Consider the following 21,428-nt stretch of genomic DNA (forward strand, 5'->3'; position numbering starts at 1 on the left):
CACTGATGAGGCTGCACTAATATGCAACACTGATAGGCGGCAACGATAGGCGACACTGACAGACATCAATGGTGTACACTGATTGGCAGCACTGATAGGCAGCACTGTTGGGCTGCACTGATAATCAGGACACTAATGAACAGTGCCCTGATTATCACTGTAGATGTCCCCTGTGTTGATTTGCCAGTTTTCAGCTCTCCTCTCCTCACATGATGTCAGCGTGAGGAGAGGATTGTCAATAACTGGCAAATCCTGTTTACATTTTGATCAGTTGTGACTGAACATAGCTGATCACATGATAAAGAGCTGCTGTGATTGGCTCTTTACCACAATCACAGATCACTACAAATTGTGACCGCTCTGTAGCAGTCATCTGGTTCAACTGTTTATATTCCCTTCTGTAAATGATTCCTTCTCCCCTTATCAACATGCTATTTTTTTTTTAATTAAATCTTTACGTTTTCTTTGCAAACATTTTTTAAGAAATAGTTATGTTATTACTGGGTCTTTGTGCTTCTCTATGCAGTGCAGGAAGGTCATGGCTAGTGGTAGGGGTTGGCAGGGTGCTGTAAATAGCTTCCTGAAAACGCCTCGTTACTGCTCCTTAAGAGCCCTCAGCCCTGATGCTGGCAGTCAGGGCAGCCATCAGAAATTGTGGGGCCCCTTACACAGCTTTAGGCCTGGGTCCACCCGAGCCTGACCACCAACATTCCCCAGGGTCCCGCCCACTGGCCGTCCCACCGAATCTGCCCACTAGCCATCCCACCAAGTACAGTGCCTCAGCCCCTCTCACACCTGTACACTCTTATCCTCCTCACACCTGTACGCTCTGATCCCCCTCACACCTGTATGCTCTGATCCCCCTCACACCTGTATGCTCTGAGACCCCTCACACCTGTACACTCTGATCCCCCTCACACCTGTACACTCTGATCCCCCTCACACCTTTACACTCTGAGCCCCGTCACACCTGTACACTCTGATCCCCCTCACACCTTTACACTCTGATCCCCCTCACACCTGTACACTCTGATCCCCCTCACACCTGTACACTCTGATCCCCCTCACACCTGTACTCTCTGAGCCCCGTCACACCTGTACACTCTGATCCCCCTCACACCTGTACGCTCTGATCCTCCTCATACCTGTACACTCTGATCCCCCTCACACCTGTACACTCTGATCCCCCTCACACCTGTACACTCTGATCCCCCTCACACCTTTACACTCTGAGCCCCGTCACACCTGTACACTCTGATCCACCTCACACCTGTACACTCTGATCCCCCTCACACCTGTACACTCTGAGCGCCCTCACACCTGTACACTCTGATTCCCCTCACACCTGTACACTCTGAGCCCCCTCTCACCTGTACACTCTGATCCCCCTCACACCTGTACACTCTGATCCCCCTCACACCTTTACACTCTGATCCCCCTCACACCTGTACACTCTGATCCCCCTCACACCTGTACACTCTGATCCCCCTCACACCTGTACTCTCTGAGCCCCGTCACACCTGTACACTCTGATCCCACTCACACCTGTACGCTCTGATCCCCCTCACACCTGTACACTCTGAGCCCCCTCACACCTGTACACTCTGAGCCCCCTCACACCTGTACACTCTGATCCTCCTCACACCTGTACACTCTGATCCCCCTCACACCTGTACACTCTGATCCCCCTCACACCTGTACACTCTGATCCCCCTCACATCTGTACACTCTGAGCCCCGTCACACCTGTACACTCTGATCCCCCTCACACCTGTACACTCTGATCCCCCTCACACCTGTACACTCTGATCCCCCTCACACCTGTACACTCTGATCCCCCTCACACCTGTATACTCTGATCCCCCTCATACCTGTACACTCTGATCCCCCTCACACCTGTACTCTCTGAGCCCCATCACACCTGTACACTCTGATCCCCCTCACACCTGTACGCTCTGATCCCCCTCACACCTGTACGCTCTGATCCCCCATCACACCTGTACACTCTGAGCCCCCTCACACCTGTACACTCTGAGCCCCCTCACACCTGTACACTCTGATCCCCCTCACATCTGTACACTCTGAGCCCCGTCACACCTGTACACTCTGATCCCCCTCACACCTGTACAATCTGATCCCCCTCACACCTGTACACTCTGACCCCCTCACACCTGTACACTCTGAGCCCCCTCACACCTGTACACTCTGAGCCCCCTCACACCTGTACACTCTGATCCCCCTCACACCTGTACACTCTGATCCCCCTCACATCTGTACACTCTGAGCCTCAAGCATGTACATTCACACAGGCATGTACACACACACACAGAGACATGTACACACACAGAGACATGTACCCACACAGGCATGTACACACACAGAGACATGTACCCACACACGCATGTACACACACAGAGACGTGTACACACACACAGAGACATGTACACATACAGGCATGTACACACACACACAGACATGTACCCACACAGGCATGTACACACACACAGAGACATGTACACACACACAGACATGTACACACAAGGGCATGTACACAGTCACACACACAGCCACCCTTAGGCCCCTTTCACACGGGGCGGATCAGTAATGATCCGCCCCGTGATGATCCGCTCGCTCATCGGGGATCGCTCCGTTGTCCCCGCTAAGCCGGCTGCGGACAGGGCGGTCTCCGCACACTGTGCGGGGACCGCCCTGTCAGCTCTCCGCTCTCCTCTATGGGGATCGGATGAGCACGGACCGTGTGTCCGTGTTCATCCGATCCGCTCTGCAGACGGACAGAAAAATAGGATTTTCCTCCGTCTGCAGAATCGGACATTTGCGGAGGCGGACAATAGCGGGTGTCTGCGGATGCTCATCCGCAGACACCCGCTATCCCATAGGGATGAATGGATGTCCGTATTTCATCCGCAAACGGATGGATGAAATACGGACATATCATCCGCATGTGTGAAAGGGGCCTTACTTGTAAGGTGGCCCTAGTCCCAGCTCTTGTTTCCACATGCAAAGGGGTGCACATGCAGGAAATGGCCAAGGGTGGCAGCAAAGAGCCCAATGTCAGCTCATGACAGAGCAACAGCCTTCCGACTCTAAAACACATACAGGAGCATCCACAGAGCTCCTCTGCACCCGACCCTGCCTTCTCATATCCCTGCCAGTCAGCCGGGCTCATCCAGATGCTGGGGCCCCTTACATGTGTATGGGCTGTACCCCCCTGATGGGGGCCCTGCCGGCAGTGAGCTGGCTTGTGGTAAGAAGCTGTGCAAGAAGATGTATATATGCACATTCCTCGATGGGTGAATGTAGGTGTGAAGTTGTAATACCTACTGTAGGCTGGCTGTATTTGCATGCAAAACAGCCCTAGGCATCATCTACATGTAAGGTTGCATCAATATTGTTTTTTTATCGACGAGTACAATTACTGATACTTTTGGTCAAGTACTCGCTGAGTACCGATACTTTGCGGTGCAATTTGTGTCAATACAAAATAAATGGATATAAATCGCATTTCAAAGAATTGCATGCAATTTCTTCCACCTCTCCTATGTGTGTGTGTGTGTGTAGCGAGGGAATCACCATCTAGTGGGCAGTTTAACCACTTCTGGACCGCTGCACGCCAATGTACTTCCTTACTTTGGGGACGGATATCGTTGTTATGGCAGCAGCTAGCTGCCATGACCCTGGTATCCCCTTGTTCGGCCAGTGGTCCGGTACAAGATAAAAGTGGTCTCTGTTGTGGATTTGGCGCAAGATCACTTTTATCGGTGGTGGGAGAGGGCCCCCCTCCTGCCGCAATCCAGTGCCCTCCGCTGATTACTGGAGCCGTTGGCAGCAGCGGAGAAGATCGGATCCTTCTCAATGCTGTGCATGGAGACCAGTGAGGGGAAGATGGCCCCCACCCATCTCCATGACATTGCAGGGAGGAAGCGACGTCATAATGTCAGTTCCGCCCATAGCTCTTAAAGGGCCATTTTTTATTTATTTTTTAATGACAATTTTTTTTTATTGCATTTTTGTGTAACTATGAGATCTGATGTCTTTCTGACCCCAGATCTCATATTTAAGAGGTCCTGTCTTGCTTTTTTCTCTTACAGGGGATGTTTACATTCCTTGTAATAGGAATAAAAGTGACACTTTTTTTTTTTTTTTTTTAAACAGTGTAAAAATAAAAAAATAAAAGGTAAAATAAATGAGAAAAAAAGTTTTTAAACATGCCCCGTCCTGCTACGTGCAGAAGCGAACGCATAATTGAGGAGTGCCCGCATATGAAAACGGTGTTCAAACCACACATGTGAGGTATCACCGCGATCGGTAGAGTGAGAGCTAGCCCTAGACCTCCTTTGTATCACGAAACATGCAACCTGTAGATTTTTTTAAATGTCACCTATGGAAACTTTTAAGGGTAAAAGTTTGCGGTCATTCCACGAGCGGGCGCAATTTTGAAGTGTGACATGTTGGGTATCAATTTTTATTTATAGAGTAAGATTATATTTCACAATATTAAAAAAATTAGGCTAACTTTACTGTTGTCTTATTTTTTTAATTCAAAAAAGTGTATTGTTTCAAAAAAAATGTGCGCTTGTAAGACCACCGTGAAAATACGGTGTGAGAGAAAGTATTGCAATGACTGCCATTTTATTCTCTGGGATGTTAGAAAAAATTTTTATAATGTTTGGGGGTTCTAAGTAATTTCCTAGCAAAAAAACTGTTTTTAACTTGTAAACACCACATCTAAAAAAGAGGCCCTGTTTTAAATTGGTTAATAAAAATTTTATAACTCACAGTAAGTACATATCTGGTCAAATGCAAAATCTACATACTGTCCTGGTCCTGCTGATGATCTGCATAATGTTCTGGTCCTGCTGATGATCTGCATAGTGTTCTGGTCCTGCTGATGATCTGGATAGTGTTCTGGTCCTGCTGATGATCTGCATAGTGTTCTGGTCCTGCTGATGATCTGCATAGTGTTCTGGTCCTGCTGATAATCTGGATAGTGTCCCGGTCCTGCTGATGATCTGGATAGTGTCCCGGTCCAGCTGATGATCTGGATAGTGTCCCGGTCCTGCTGATTTCCATAGTGTCCCGGTCCTACTGATGATCTGCATAGTGTTCTGGTCCTGCTGATGATCTGCATAGTGTTCTGGTCCTGCTGATGATCTGCATAGTGTTCTGGTCCTGCTGATGATCTGGATAGTGTCCCGGTCCTGCTGATTTCCATAGTGTCCCGGTCCTGATGATGATCTGGATAGTATCCCGGGCTTGCTGAAGATCTGGATAGTGACCCAGTCTGGCTGAGGATCTGGATAGTGTCCCGGTCCAGCTGATGATCTGGATAGTGTCCCGGTCCTGCTGATTTCCATAGTGTCCCGGTCCTGATGATGATCTGGATAGTGTCCCGGTCCTGCTGATGATCTAGATAGTATCCTGGTCCTGCTGAAGATCTGGATAGTGTCCCAGTCTAGCTGAGGATCTGGATAGTGTCCTGGTCCTGCTGATGATAGAAAATCACAGCTACTGGAGTTGCTCACAGGGCTGGAGGAGAAGTTCCGGGACCCCTGTGTGTATAGGGTGGAAGTGATGTTAGCTTGGAAGCAGACTGCCTCTACATCTCCTTCAGCTCAGCAAGCTATGAGGAAGACTGCAATTCCTGAAACGCGTTAGATTTTACACTATATTCATGTAATGTAGCTACTAAAGAGTATCTTTTATCTGCTTTTGATGCCAAAAATATGATTTGGATCTTTAGAGTAGACTTCTGGCAAAATGAGGGAACCAATCACACAAGCAGAAAATTATATTTCTGGGGGGTGTTCTTTATATCATCTGTGTACAGAATGCCTCCAGGTCACCATATTGCATTCCATTTTACAGAAAATTACAGCGGCTGCAGATTGAAAAGGAAATGTAATTTTTAAAAACATTCCATTACAATAGGATTTCTGTCACAATTTTATATACTATAGAACCATTTTTTTTTTATTTGCTCTTTTTTTTTTTTCACTAAAGTGAAGTTACCCTTTAAGTGGGTGGCTCATTGTTGGGTCAAACATGTCAGAAGAGAAGGTCCAAGGCAGGGCTGCATGCTTGTTCAAGAATAATACATTTTTACACTTTACGGTGGACGGCCATATGTATTTCCTTTTATATGTTCCTATTTTGGAGTGGTCCATTATAGAGGCCGTGGAAGCAATGGGAAACCTTGACAAGTCTAAACATTCTTAGCACGTTTCCTTGATTGTGCTTGGCCATGTTTGCAGAATTTGTAAACAGTAATGTGAACAAGTTTTTATTTTCAAGGTTTATGCTTTTGGGGAACTTTGGTGTTTTATAGGGGACCACAAGAAGTTATGTCATCCTTGAAAAGAAAATGTCATATGCCTGCGGAGTTGATTCAATTCTTGCTTCTGTATGGTTTTAAAAAGCTTCAGCTCTTTCATCACCTGAAAAAGAGATTTCTGCAAAAGCCTTCCCTCCTGCTGCAGGTGTGCATGTCTACAGATGTCAACATTTTGTCTTCGGGCTAGGAACGCGTGGGTCATCTCACGACCGTCATATCATTGATCTCTTATAGAACAGGGACGGGCATCCTGGGGCCCCTCCAGCCGCTAGAGGGCTACAAGTCCCAGCATGCCCTGCTCACCAGGAGTAAGTTCTTGTTGTGACTCGTATTCCTCAGCCACTGTTCTTGATTCTTTTTTCCCCCCAAACTGCCATTTACATTGAGATTATTAAAAAATCTTATCTTACAACAGACCCTTTAAAGATAAACTATAGTATTTATACAGTTTATTTAAAAGTATATATCGTATATATGAGTGTTCTCAACTTAACCACTTGCTTAAACCCCCCTCCTGTCCCGACCAATTTTCAGCTTTCGGCACTGTCGCACTTTGAATGGCAATTGCACGGTCATGCAACATTGTATCCAAATGCAATTTTTATAATTTTTTCCCCACAAATAGCACTTTCTTTTGGCGGTATTTGATCACCTCTGCGGTTTTTATTAAAATTTTTGAGAAAGACCGATTTAAATATATATATATATATATATATATATATATATATATATATATATATATATATTTTGTTATAACATTTTGCAAACATGTAATTTTTCTCCTTCATTTATGTACGCTGATGAGGCTGCACTGATGGGCACCAATGGGCTGCATATATGCCCTGCAGTATGTCCTCAGTCTTCTGAGTTGAGTAGATCCGAACCTAATTAAACCCAAAAGCTCGAGGACATCTTGTGGGGAAGGACAGGTACTGCGGGGACTTTTTAAAAATGTTTTTATTTTTTTACTAATTATCAATAGAATAGTTGGGCTTTAAAGTAAATTACTTTAAATACTTTGCAACAGTTGCGCTTCACTGCTACTTCTCCAGCATAATTTTTGTTTTGCTCCCCTCCTCTGTTAATCAAGTGAAGGAAGCCCTATGTGAACTCCTAGCCATTCTATTAGGGCAGGGTGTCAAACTTGATTTCATTGTGGGCTGCATCAGCATTATGGTTGCCCTAATGGTTGCCGGTTCTATCTGTAGCCCCCCCCCCCCCCACCATCAGAAGTCATTATGGTTGCCGGTTCTATCTGTAGCCTCCCCCCCACCATCAGAAGTCAAGAGTCTCCCCCCCTCCCTTACATGCCAGTGCACCCCCCATACTATGTGCTGCTGCTGGGAAGAAGCTGGGGGCGGAGTTTGGAAGCAGAAATTGCAGAGTCTGGAGTAGGACCAGAGGAGGGCTGAAGTCAGCTGCCGGAGTCTGCTGAATGCTAAGACCAGTGGAGGCGGAGAGGAGGGGGTGCTGGAGCTGCACAGAGAGGTGCAGGGTCTGGAGGAGTTTTGTCCTCCTTTCTGTTGCTGACTGCTGAGACTGGGGGATGGCAGAGACTAGGCTCGCTGCAGCTGCATGGAGAAGCACAGAATCTGGCAGAGGAATTCTGTCCTCCTCTCTGCTGCCATCTGAGAATAACTGGGGGCACAGATGAGGGAGGAGCAGCAGCAGCAGCTGCAGGAGAGGAGCAGGGGCGACATGAAATGGCAAAGAGGGCCAGATTCAGCCCGGGGTCCTTGTGTTTGACACATGTGTATTAGGGGCTTACCAGTGTTGCCAACCTACCAGATTGAAATTTACTGACACAACTCCCAAAATTTACTGGCACAGCCATGTTTTTACTGACATTTCCAAAGGTTACAAAATTACATATTTAATTGCACGTTTTTGTATTTAGGCTACAAACGAGTACAATATGCAATTAGTAATGTGATTGAAGGTAGATATTAAGACAAAAAACATATTTCTTAATTTATTATTACTGATATAGTAAGTAAGTATCTCATGGACAGGACTCAGGAGGGCAAGAAATCAGAATGGGCGGACACAGACACACACACACACACACACACACACACACACACACACACACGAAATTGACTCTAACAGTGACACTGACAGCAGTGTGCACCAGCACAGATGATGATGATGATGACACCTCACCAACACAACACGTCCCCTCCTGAGCCACAGTGACAGTCTCTTTCCCCGCCAGGTGATCCCTTCACTGACGGTCCCGATCCCGGCTTGATTTGCTCCCATCCCACATACCCACACAAGAGGCTCCAGCCGCTCCACTCAGCTACCTTGAACCACGACATCACACTAAAGGCATCGTCTCTGCCAGACCTGCCGCCGCCCAAACACTTTGTAGCAGTCACTTGGATATTCTCGGCCAGCTCCAGACAGGAAATGTGCATGCATAGTCCTGAGTGTCCCAGCCATATTTTTAACTGGCAAGCCTTTTCTTGTCCCTGGCATTTACTGGCAGGAGAAAAGTGCCCATTTTCTACTGGCTGCCAGTAAAAATACTGATGATTGGCAACACTGGGGCTTACACAGGGCTGATTCTGGACCAATTGCCAAAACCCAGCACTGCAAAATAAAAGGGGGGTGATGAGTAGAACTAATGGATGTTTTCTACATTCCTAGCGGTGTCAGGAAGCATGTGGTGCCGGGGAAGGTGGCTTTAAAGAGGACCTGCAGGTTTGCTTGGAAGTAAATCTGTGTTAATAGAAATAAAAAATAAAAAAAACATTGCTGACTAGTTTGCAGGCTCCAGGGTTCTGTATTCAATCTTATCTTCGTTATCAAGTGGCTCCTTGACCTGGAACAAGCTTGCCACCATTGAAGTCTATAAAGCCTTAACTTCCCATCCTGTTTAATTGTTCAGTGACTGTGCTACTTTACTCTTCTTTTCAGAACATGTCTATGGGTCGGGTTTGAATAAAAAGATGTAGACAGACACTCTACGTTCCTAGCTGAGCTTGTCTCAGGAGTCGTACTCACATCCCCTTATATACACATGACCACTAGAGGGAGCGTTGACAAATGTGTATATCAATAATCAAAATATGAAACAGCAAGAATATAAACTGTTAGGCAGTGCATAGATTATTAGTTTTTTTGGCTTTCTTTCCTTCCACCTTAAAAAGAAAGAAAATCGGTCAATTACCCCATCAACACAGCCAGTGTGTGGGGAGCCTTCCTAGCTGGCAGAATAAAATGATTATTTGCTAGTGACTATTGTCACTGGCAATAATTGCATGTAAAAAATCTGACAGACCGGTTGTACCCAAGGTGATCGATGGAACAACTTGGGTACAATCAGTCTGCCCACACATGGATCAAAATTCGACTGATCCCTGCTGAACTCTCCACATTTTTATTCTTGTATGGCCAGCTTTAAACAGATCAGAAGTTTCAGGTAAATGTTAAAATAATAACTACATTGGGTCTGGCTGAAAAATCGGCATACTGTGTCCAAATTAACCATGTGTTTGAAATATTTAAGAGAATAAACTGTTTGGGATAAAATCTTTATATTTTAGATAATACAGTATATTTTATTATGGTCACGTATTAAAATATGTTTGTTTGACATTTTTTGCCATATATTATTGCTTTTGAATGTATGCTTGTGTTTTTGAGTAGCCAATTTTATATTCTTTATGAATATATCTGGCTAATGCTATGCAGTTTTAAGTTTAGTCCGTGTCTGAAAGTAAACTAAATTGAACCTGTGAGACATTTCGAATTTTAAAAATGTATTACCTTAAAATAGGCACTGCCAAATACATGCTTTTGCATTTATTGGCCAGAAAAATATTTTCTGTCTGCCCCTACAATCCTAGATTCACTTTGTTTTTAAGCACTTGACTTCTTAACATTTAGAACTCATATACACTGGACTTTATAATAACGTTATAAAAACGCCAAGAGGGTTTTTTTTTTATAATTATTTTAGCATTTTTCAGCGTTTTTAAGCATTATTTTTTTAAATCAATGGGATCAAAAACATTAAACAATGGTGAGCCTCGTTTTTGAGCGTTTACCTGCGTTTATCAGCGTTTTTTGACGTTAGAGCGTTTTTACTGCTGAAAAAAAAATCTTCTCAGAATGTGCTAGTTTTGTTTTTACATCTCAAAAACAGTTGATAACAGCCTATGTCTGCATGGACACATAAGATAACATATAAAAGAAACGGGGGGGGGGGGGGGGGAGGTGCCTCTAAGTGTAGTATTAAAACAGTATCATTTATTGCACAAGATTAAAAACACTTATAAGATATAAGTGGGAGTAATGCTTGTCATAAATATGCAATATGGCATAAATATCTACTGCGTCCGGGTCGTGCGAGGAGCCTTTGAGACGCAGGCCCCTCCTCTTCTCTGAGTGCTTCCATAGCAAGCTGCCTGCTATGGGGGTACTCATGCATGTTCTCTTCTGGTCCCAGCTCTGTGTGTCCATAAGACACACAGAATGGGGCTCTGCCCTGCCCCTTTGCTCCTCCTTCATTGGCTGTGAGCTGTGATTGAAAGCATTAGGTCTCTGCCTACTGATGGGCTGTCTCTCAGCCAATCAGGAGGCAGAGACCCGGGAGAGCAGCTGCTCTCATTCACATTTCTGGATCGTTATTGGGCTCAGATACATATTAAAAGGGGGGCTCTGGGGGGATCTGCATACTGGATGTTTTTTTAACTTCATGCATATAATGCATGAAAATATAAACCATTTAGCCTTTAGAACCACTTTAAAACTCAACCCTACACCTGAAGCTAAAAAAAAAAAAAAAAAACAGCACCTGTTCAATGACAGTAGTGGCCAATATTGGCCCCTTCTATTGTCCATGGACACTAAGAGCTTAGAATGAGAGGCAAGGCTTCACCACAAAGTCAACAAAGTTGAGGCTGTAGTAAAGGGATATGCAATTAGCAGACCTCCAGCTGTTGAAAAACTTCAAGTCCCATCATGCCTCTGGGTGTCAGGCTTGTAGCTGTCAGTCTTCCTATGGCTCATGGGACTTGTAGTTCTGCAACATCTGGGGGTCCGCTAATTGCATATCCCTGCTGTAGTATTTGTGGTGCACCTGATAGTTGGGAATTGAGACTATTGTAATATACACTAAGCATAATACTTATCTTAAAAACAGAGATCAACAATGGTGGTATGTGTGACATAACTAGATTTTGCAATAATATGGTCAGGGGAGAAAAACCTGCACAGACATAATATTTTACATGTTAAGACATTATAAGACATTTATAAACTGAAAAAAACATGATTACTGTTTAATCATTTTTGTTCCAGGAAATTTCTTTGTTATAGACAGAACTGTTTTTTTCTGCACATTATTACTTATTTTATCATAACTGGTATGTGTATATTTATTTACATTATATATATATATATAAATACCACCCATTGCTGATGTTGAGTGAGCTGGAATATCATTCTCCCTGACCGTTTTTTTTTTTTAAGTACAAATGAGATACAAATACATTTTTCTCCCGGACTTAGGGGGTGATTTGCTGAACAGAGTTGTTTGTGCCAGCTATCCAGTGCTCATATATAACACTCAGCCACACTAACTGACGTTAACTGACAGTTTTTGGAGAACTTTTATTTTGTTCAGTACAAACTTAACTTTATTGATGTACATCTCATTGGAAGTGATGGAATAAGGAAGAATCAACCATTGGTTGTTCACTAAAATACTTACCAAACACTTTAAAGCGTATGCCAACAGGACAATTGGTAATCATTGCTGATCCCGTTAGCTGCTACCCACTTGTTTGATTTGAACTTATAGGACGATAACAGGTGGTCTGTGATGCACGTTTCAGAAAAAAAAAAAAAAACAAAAAAAAAAAAAATATATATATATATATATATATATATATATATATATATATATATATCTCACTCTCTCTCTATCACTCCCTCTCTATCGTTCTCTCTCTATCACTCTTTCTCTCTCTCTCTACCTATCTATCTATTTATATATCTATAATATATATACACACACTGGGGTTGATTTACTAAAACGGGAGAGTACGAAATCTGCAGCTCTGCATGGTAGCCAATCGGCTTCAAACTTCAGCTTGTTCAATTAAGCTTTGACAAAAAAAACCTGGAAGCTGATTGGTTCCTGTGCAGAGGTGCACCAGATTTTGCATGTTCCAGTTTTAGTAAATTAACCTCACTGTGTGTGTGTGTGTGTGCTCACAAGTTGAGAAAAGTATAAACCCTGTTAAAGTTTTCAGTAACAGTAATATGCATGCCCAATCAGATTTTTACCCACTTCCTGTCTGATTAAATGTTTTCTACTGTGTCAGTAATTAAGTAATCTAATAGATCCCCAGATAGCAGTAAAATTTTTTTTACTAGGGTCTTGATCCACCCCCACTATTCAAAACTAGAAAAAAAAGGCTGAGCAAACACTATATAAGTCACATCTTTTTTCCTTCACTCACTAATAAGAGTGCAGTGCCATCTACAAGGATCAGCTGTGGTCTAGTGTGGCTTTTTTTTTTTTTTTTACAAGCGACATTAAAGCCCCTATGTCTGGAATAAGGGAAATATGTATGTAAAAATGTCATACCTACATCTGTCAATTGTTTTACATTTTTTTTAATGTTTCTTATTCAATCTTTAGGGTATATAATACATTTTGGATATTTTTAGGTGATTTTTAGAAATTAGTTTGCCATTATCAAAAAAGTTACACCTTTATGTGGAGGCACTTTGTTTTGGTGGTGGTGTTGATGGTATGGGGGGGGGGGGGATTAGGTGGCTTGTAATATAAACACAGGCCATATTAGTACTTACCCCTTTAAGATAGCTTCCTTTCTCCACAACAGATAAAAATAACCAATAAACATGTGTAACTCTAAAGTTTTTGAGAAGCTTAAGGCCTCATGCACACAGACGTTTTTACAGCCGCTTTTTTGAGCGTTTTTTGCAGCTTAAAAAGGCCTGTCCATGTTAGTCTATGGCTTCATGCCCACCTAGGTGTTTTTGAGCTGCAAATGGCATAGGCGTTTTTAAGCTGTAAAAAAAACCCAGGACCAGTGCGTTCCTTGGCGCGGAGCTAGAGCTGTAAAAACGCGAATCGCGGGAAAACGCGCACAAACGCGCAAAAACGCGGACAAACGCGCAACATATTTTCTTTGTTTTCTGAGTGCTATAGCCAAGAGATGTGTTTCTTTAAAAACGCTACTTAACGCTAACGCTAAAAAACGCGCAAAAACACGCAAAAACGCCAATGCAAAACGCGGTAAAAATTGCGTTTTTAACGCCGATTTTTCCAGGCGTCGGAGCTAGCTTTGCAGCCAGTTTTTTAAAACGTCCGTGTGAATGAGCACTAAAAATAGATTTTTTACAGGTATTGATATTGTTATTTTTTATGTGTCCGTTCACACATAGATTTTTACAGAAGTTTTAGAAGAGGAGCATTTATAGGCAGAAAAAAACAAATCACCACTGCATTCAGGAGAGATGCTTTTAAGCAGAAAAAAATGCAAAATGTGCATAACCGCTGGACGCATTTAGGCGCATTTGCGTGTTTGCATGTTAATGCAATCTAATGGACAGAATAAATTCTGACCAATAGAATGCATTAACTTCAAACGCACATAAACATGCGTGCAAAACATAACTTTTATTATTATAGATGCCTTTTTAAGTTGTATTTTCCTGACAGGAGTAAAAGGTGTTCAGAAAAATTCAAACACCCAGTGTGCATGAGCCCTAAAACTCACTCCGTTCTCTAGTGCCCTCTACAAAAAGGAATAAAAATCAATAAACATGACCAACTTTAAATAAATAAATAAAACTGCGCTAAATGTATACAATATGAGTCCTACCATGCAAGAGAATTGTTTTACTTTTTTTTTTATTTTAACTCTTGAAAACTCTCAAAAAGTTAAAAGAAATTCATACTAAAATACCTTTTCTTTCCTTCCTTTTTGCGAGTCCAATTTAATGCCAGCAATACAGTTTCACAATAATGTGTGTTCTTATTACAATTGAGATAAAAGATTACAATTGAGATAAAAGAAAATAATAATAATAATGTTACTAATCATAATAATAACAGAGGTGTAGATAATAAGAACAATAGTCATAAAATATTCCGCCGTTGCCTGTAATTCCAGTGGTGTGAGAACAGAAGGCTGTCATCATCGTCTCCAGCTGTTTCCAATTGCTCCAGCGTGCAGACTTTACAGAAGTTGCGTCCAGCAGAGGAGCCCATACACTCCGGGCTGTGTGCTCTCCTAGCTGCTCTGCTCCCATGCTGTCATACAGCGAGGCAGGTACAGCTCTCTGCAGACATGTGAGTTGAGCCAGTTACTTTGTCGGAGTGTTTGTGTTTATGCAAAAGTGGGCCTCTTCCTGCATATTTAATCTAGAGTAAGGCAGTGGCTTTTGTTGTGTTTAGACCACATGCCTTTAGTCCTTCCGTACACTGACGCTTGTGCGAAAGCACACACACAGCCAAGAACATTAACTTTCCTTCCCTTTGGTGGATTTAAAGTCGCCGCTTTGTACATTCTTTTCACACTGCCGTGCACTGGCAGTCAAACCCCGGTCGCTGACTCTTCTCATGAATGGGTAAGTTTCTTCTTGACTTTTTTATTTCATTACTTTTGCCTGTACCTTTGTCCCATATGCTCAGGGCTTTTGCAACATGTCACTTTGCATACAATTGCATGCAGGACCTTTTGCTGTGGTTTGCAGCAGTCCAACTTTATTGTGTAAAACATTCTAAATGTATATTTGTGTCTGCACGATTGCTCATAACAGCCTGATTTCCACCCCCCCTTACTGGTTTAGAAAAATCTTGTTTAGTGACTTTGAAGATAATGCTTTCATTGTTTGCAGGCTCAGGACGGTGGAGACTGTTGCTGAGCCACCCCTGGGAAAATCAGAAGCTCCTTGTATGAAGAGCGAGCTGTCTTCTCATTGGTATCAGCTTCATGTCAGGCACGGGAGTCTATGGCAGAGATCACAGAGGTTGAACAATTGGCAGTGAGAGATTTCTAGGTGAAGCTTTGACAGCCCCCTTCCCTTGCAGCTGGCAAAAGGCACCCTGGAAGAGTGGGCTTGTCTAGCAGGCATGCGTGTTAACCCTTCCTCAGCCAAACACAAAGGGGGCGAGATAGCAACCGTTTGATCCAGAGGTACATAACTTGATGTGGAGCAATTTCGCTCAGGCATCTAAAAGCAACTGAGTTTTATCAGAACGGCTGTTTGAAGGGATATTTGATGCCAAGGTGGTGTTTCAGTTATAGATGAAGTCTGGTGGGCTGAGTAGCACTGGAGAAAAGAAGTGCGATACCCCCACAATGATTCCCAGCTCTGGCCCTGCCCCTTGGAGTCCCCCCCCCCAACGACAACAGAGGTGTTCCTGATGCCTTTTCCATCATATTAATTAAATGTGAAATCCAACAAGCAGTGCGGGTCCCCCACCTTTTAATCGGCAGGATATCAACATTGATATATTCTCTCCTGGAAATACCGTAGGTCAGTGGCCATCAGCCCTGTCCTTTAGGGCCCACTAACAGGCCAGGTTTTTTTATTACCTTGGGGAGATGCAGATTAGAATACTGCAATCACTGAGCAGCAAATGATATCACCTGTGATGTATTTCAGTTATCTTGCAAACCTGGCCTGTTAGTGGGCCCTGAGGACAGGTTTGATGACCACTGATCTAGATGGTTTAACTCTCCGGCATGTACGAAACCTGAAGCGCCAATTGTGGGTGGACTGTCACTTGAATTGTTATAAATGTAAAAATACTAATTTTATTGTGTCTTTCTTTACTCCCAGTAAGCAATTTACAACATCTATATACAAAAAATAAATAAAGATAGATAGATAGATAGATAGAGCTATATACTTAGTAGTTTTTTCTAACCAGAATTTATTTTTTTCTATTCATACTCTGTGTGCAATTGCTGCACTGTTGTGGTATGTATTTTATGAACATAGCACATATAGTTGCACATGTATAAAATACTCTTTGACAGCTAAGAGATTTTTATGGCTTTAAGAAACAACAGTAGAAAACAAACTCACTAAGAGCAATGTGAATGTGTATGAAGCTGCTTTCACATCTCAGCCAATCCCAATGGTACAACGTAGTTTGGTACGGCAGGGAAATCATATCAAACATAGAATTGTCATATGTATTAACTGGGCCTGTCTGTAACTCTGGTCTGCAGTACAGTGAATTACTGGAAAAAAGAAGCCTGATATATTGCTATTTAACCCAGTATGCAGCATGGCCAATAGGGGTGATTTTTTTTATGTAATTATTTACATATGGGTAATTGAATAAAAACGCTTGAAGACACGTTAAACGCGTGTCAACATGCAAAAGTGCATACCATAACATGCATGGAGAACACTGCATGCATTTTCACAATGCATAGCGTGAATTCAGCCTATGGGAGGACATGTACAGTTACCTTTTTGCAGGTAAGACAACAGCAAAACATAATTCACATCATCTGTGTTTGAGATTTCAAAACATAATGGAAATGTTCCATTTTCACTGCCTATGAGCTGAAATTTTGCTGTTTGCCTACTAAAGAGTGTATACCCATTTTATTTATTATTGGGATTTTTTTTTATATATATATCAATTTGTTATGTTACCTAGAGAAAAAGGTGGGAAATATTCAGCACTTGTGACTGGTAGGATTATCACCATCAGTGGTATAGCTTTTAATTTGGGCTATTCAACGCTAGAAGATCTTATGTCTGGTGGCAAGGATCTTCCTGCATTTGTTTCAGATCTGGGTCGGGAGTTTAAACCTGACTCAGACTTTTCAACATTTACACACATTTTTGCAAAACAGATCTCACATAGCTTTGATATATTCTTGAAAACCTTTGGTCACATCAAAAGCTTTTGTTGCAAATAAAGGTTCCTATGCAAATTTTAATCAGATAGATAGAAAGATGCACCGTGGTGAAGATGGCATGGTGCTCACCCGAACGCTGGTCATACACTGCGCACATTTTGGAGGTTTTGCTGAGGAACTGGCCAAAACATCCTTCAGGGGGGAAAAATGGAAGGGCCCACGTGCAAAATTGTCACCGCACCGCAGCTGCAGTCAGTCGACTTGAGCCGCTGTAGGGATATTTTACAGCCGGTGGGGCCAGCTGTCAAAATACAATGGCCACAGTGGGAAATTCGTCTATCCAAGCTGCATAGCATGAATGGGGTATTCTGTTAGCTTTTTATGTTCCACTTGCAGGCTGAGCAAAAAAATCCTTGAGTGTATGGCCAGCTTAATAGTACCCACAAAATTGTATCTTTTTTATACAGCAATCTATCAGCCCACCTTTGCTGGAATCACCTCACTTGATAGTATGTTTCATGATCTCCTCTCCAGCTCAACAATTAAACAGATGCAGCTCCCACAATGAAAGTTTTTAATTACCTTTTTTTTTTCTAGAAAAGAACGTAATTTGCATTCGGTTATGTGTTGCAGGATGTGTGATAAGGAGTTCAGAAATGGCCATTATCTCTCCACTGTTGACCTTCTCCTCACACTCCCAATCATTCAAAGTTTAAGCTAGATCTTACCCGATACCCAGTATTTCCTCCCCGTACAAAAAAGGGGCACCTCTAATAACTGCGCAGTATCTGTGTCACTTTCTATAGCAGATGACTATAAGCTGTATAATGAAAGAAGTGTAATGTTTTTTTCCCATAGTGGACCCTATTTCTAACAGAAGATTCCTAGAGCCCCATTCATACCCAACATCCATTTCCTATGACAGGGCCATCTTAATAGCATCATGGGCCCAGGGCAAAGTAATGCACTTGGGCTGCTACCAGCTTGTCCCAATTTACACACCTAGTCTCAAGAATTAAACTATAAATAGTTGTTAGAATAAAACATATTTATTAGTGTACTTTCAATAAAATCTATTTTAAACAATATGAAAACATGCCATAAATCAAAGACTAATCAACAATGCAATAACAGTTTGTTCTTAAAGTGGTGTTTCCGCCCAAAAAAAAAAAAATATTACTTCCTCTTGGCGCAGTCAGTCATCTGGGACATGTGAGAGGTCCCAGATGACTGCACGGCGTATCATGGCGAGCGGCGCCACTCGCGCATGCGCAGTGGGTGCCCGGCTGTGAAGCCACAGCTGGGTGCCCACAGTAGGAATGCTGGCGCCGCCGAGCGGAGGGGGGGACGAGTGGAGCTTCGTTTCCCCCACATCACTGGACCCTGAGACAGGTAAGTGTCCGATTATTAAAAGTCAACAGCTGCAGTATTTGTAGCTACTGACTTTTAATTTATTTTTTTAAGGGGCACACCAATTTTTAAATAGGGTCCTTAAAGAGGGATTCCAGCTACAAAAAATTATTAAAAGCCAGCAGCTACAAATACTGCAGCTGCTGACTTTTAATAAATGGACATTTACCTTTCCTGGAGTCCACCGATGTCGGAAGCCGAAGCCGAGCAATCGCTCGGCTCTTGGCTGCTGCCGGCGCCATTCTCGGTGAGGGAATCAGAAAGTGAAGGAAGAGGCATAGATTCCCGTCTTAGACAGGTATCTGCACCCCTGAAAAATAGGAACTGCAGTCTGCTCACGTAATTTGTAATAAAAACATCTTTACCATTCTGAAGCTTCCCTCCAACCACTTTGCATATTATTTTATATATACTGTGATTCTGTACTTGCCAAATATGCTGCAGGAATCTCCTTCCACTGAATCTGGGTGCAACAATTTTAACTGTGGGCATCTGAAGTTGCTGCCTGTTCACTTCCTGGATTTACAGAGGCACACCTACCTCCAGCTCTGCAGCTCTCATTGGCCCTCATTATGACTCATCTCCCCTCCCTTCCTGGCAAACTCTCACCAGAGTGAGAGAGAGAGAGCTGTGCATGATGTCATAAGCCTAGGCTTATTACCAGACAAGAACCACAAAGTGGACTGTATAAGGTATTTAGTGGCAGCAGTGGAATTTTGGGGAAGGCATTAAAGTGTACATAAACCCTAAAAATGTGCATATCTTATGTGCTCTCTTTTGGTCTGTGAAATATACCAATGATAGTGTTTTGTTAAATGCAAAAAATATCTGTTGATCCTGCCAGAAATCTTGTAAGCTGATAAAGTTTCTGCCTGTGCTGAACTGTTATATGTTCAAAGCTATCTCCACAGACTACAAAACCCCCACCCCCATCTGATGAAGAAGAGGAGAGAGGGAGGCGTTCTTCACAGGTTGACAAGGCTGCCTCTCCACAGATACAGCACAGTCAATTAGCATTGTCACCCTAGGACAATAAGTGTGTTACTGGCAGAATTGCCAGGTGAAAATAAAAGCAAAAAAAAAAACTAATGCAGCCACCACATCTATGGCCTGAGAAGATGAAATGTATTACATTTTTGTTCTCAGGTTTTGACAGACTTTGAAACTGAACTCTGGGATAAGCAAATATTGTCTAAATACAAGAGTATTTTTACAGGGTCTTGTCTCCACCCCCCTACTAATTTTCTGCAGACAGCCTATAGTGGTGGAGATTTTTGGTCCCTCCCACAGCTCTGCTTTCTCCACAACTTATGTACAGTGCATCGATGATGTCACTGTAACATTAACCACTTCAACTCCGAAAGATTTTACTCCCTTCTTGACCCCACCATTTTTGCAAAACAGCACTGCGTTGTTTTAACTGACAATTGCACGGTCGAGTGACGCTTTACCCAAATAAAATTGATGTTCTTTTTTCCCCACAAATAGGGCTTTCTTTTGGTGGTATTTGATCACCTCTGCGGTTTTTATTTTTTGCGTAAACGTAAATTTAGAAAAAAAAAAGCAATATTTTTTTTACATTCTGCTATAAAACACATCCAATAAAAATGTTAAAAAAATCGAATTTCTTCATCATATTAGGCCAATATGTATTCCGCTACATATTTTTGGTAAAAAAAATGGCAATAAGCGTATATTGATAGGTTTGTGCAAAAGTTATAGCATTTACAAACCTGCGACACTGCGGCGGGAAAATCGGACACTAACTGACGCTTTTTGGGGACCAGTGACACCAATACAATGATCAGTGCTAAAAGAAAAATGCACGGTCGCTGTAAAATGACACTGGCAGGGAAGGAGTTAACATCACGGATGAACAAAGAGTTAAGTGTGCTCCTAGGAAGTGCTTTCCAACTTGGGGGGGGGGGGGTGCTATGATTGGAGGAAAACAGAGAGCCGTGTTTCTGCTTAGCAGAAACACAAGATCTCCATATTCCTCCCTTACAGAATGGTGGTCAGCCTTGGTTACATAGGCAGACCGCTGCTCTGCCTCTCCTGTGAACAATCTTGCGTGGCCTGCGGCCATCACTGCTGCTGGACCCGCTGATCGGCCCCCACTGTGTCCGATCACAGCGGGAGCGAGGCTCTGGCGGCGTGCCCGCCTTAGAGCCAATCAGAGGAATCACAGGTACGTGATTTTGCTCTTAAGGGCCACCCTGCCACTGCATTTGTACGTGGGGTGGTTCTTAAGCGGTTAACAGGGTAATATCTGCCTCAGAGGTATTTGGTGCACACAAAGAATATTCAGATCCGTTGTGGGTATTGAGGAATATTTTTTGAATGAAAGTTTTTGTGCCTGAAGTTCAGCTTTAAAGGTCAAAAAAGGTCTAACATTAGCATAGAGCAAAAGCACATTACAATATAGGGAAATGTGCAAAATATGCAACCATTTAGTTCTATTTTATGGACAATCTTAATCTGCACTGTTCTGCAGGTAAAGGGGTGCAGGGACTGCACTGAAACAGCAAGGTTATCTGAAAAACCTTCAGACTTATGTCTTAATTTTTACCTGCAAATTAACATATGGTACACCTGGAAAGTATTCACAGTGCTTCACTTTTTCCACATTTTGTTATGTTACAGCCTTATTCCAACATTGATTAAATTCATTATTTTCCTAAAAAATTTATGAACAATACCCCATAATGACAACGTAAAAGAATTTTGTTTGAAATCTTTGCAAATTTATTAAAAATAACAAACGAAAAAATCACACGTACATAAGTATTCACA

The 21,428-nt window shown here is 42.7% G+C and overlaps 1 protein-coding gene across 14 annotated transcripts in view; it reads left to right on the top strand.

The window, feature by feature from the left end:
- FOXP1 (forkhead box P1) overlaps positions 1 to 21,428 on the top strand; it is a 1,079,246-nt gene that overhangs the window by 404,684 nt on the left and 653,134 nt on the right. For 2 of the 14 annotated variants that reach the window (XM_077451841.1, XM_077451840.1), the window contains exon 1: positions 14,631 to 14,967. The exons of the other annotated variants lie outside the window; for them this stretch is intronic. The gene's annotated coding sequence lies outside the window, so the exon portion shown is untranslated. Of the gene's footprint in view, positions 1 to 14,630; positions 14,968 to 21,428 lie in introns of those variants that run through there. 14 annotated transcript variants of the gene reach the window in all.

This window comes from Lithobates pipiens, unplaced genomic scaffold (genome assembly GCF_037356315.1).
Source record: "Lithobates pipiens isolate NorthernLeopardFrog02 unplaced genomic scaffold, aLitPip1_a1.2 Scaffold_23, whole genome shotgun sequence".
Taxonomy (NCBI): domain Eukaryota; kingdom Metazoa; phylum Chordata; class Amphibia; order Anura; family Ranidae; genus Lithobates; species Lithobates pipiens.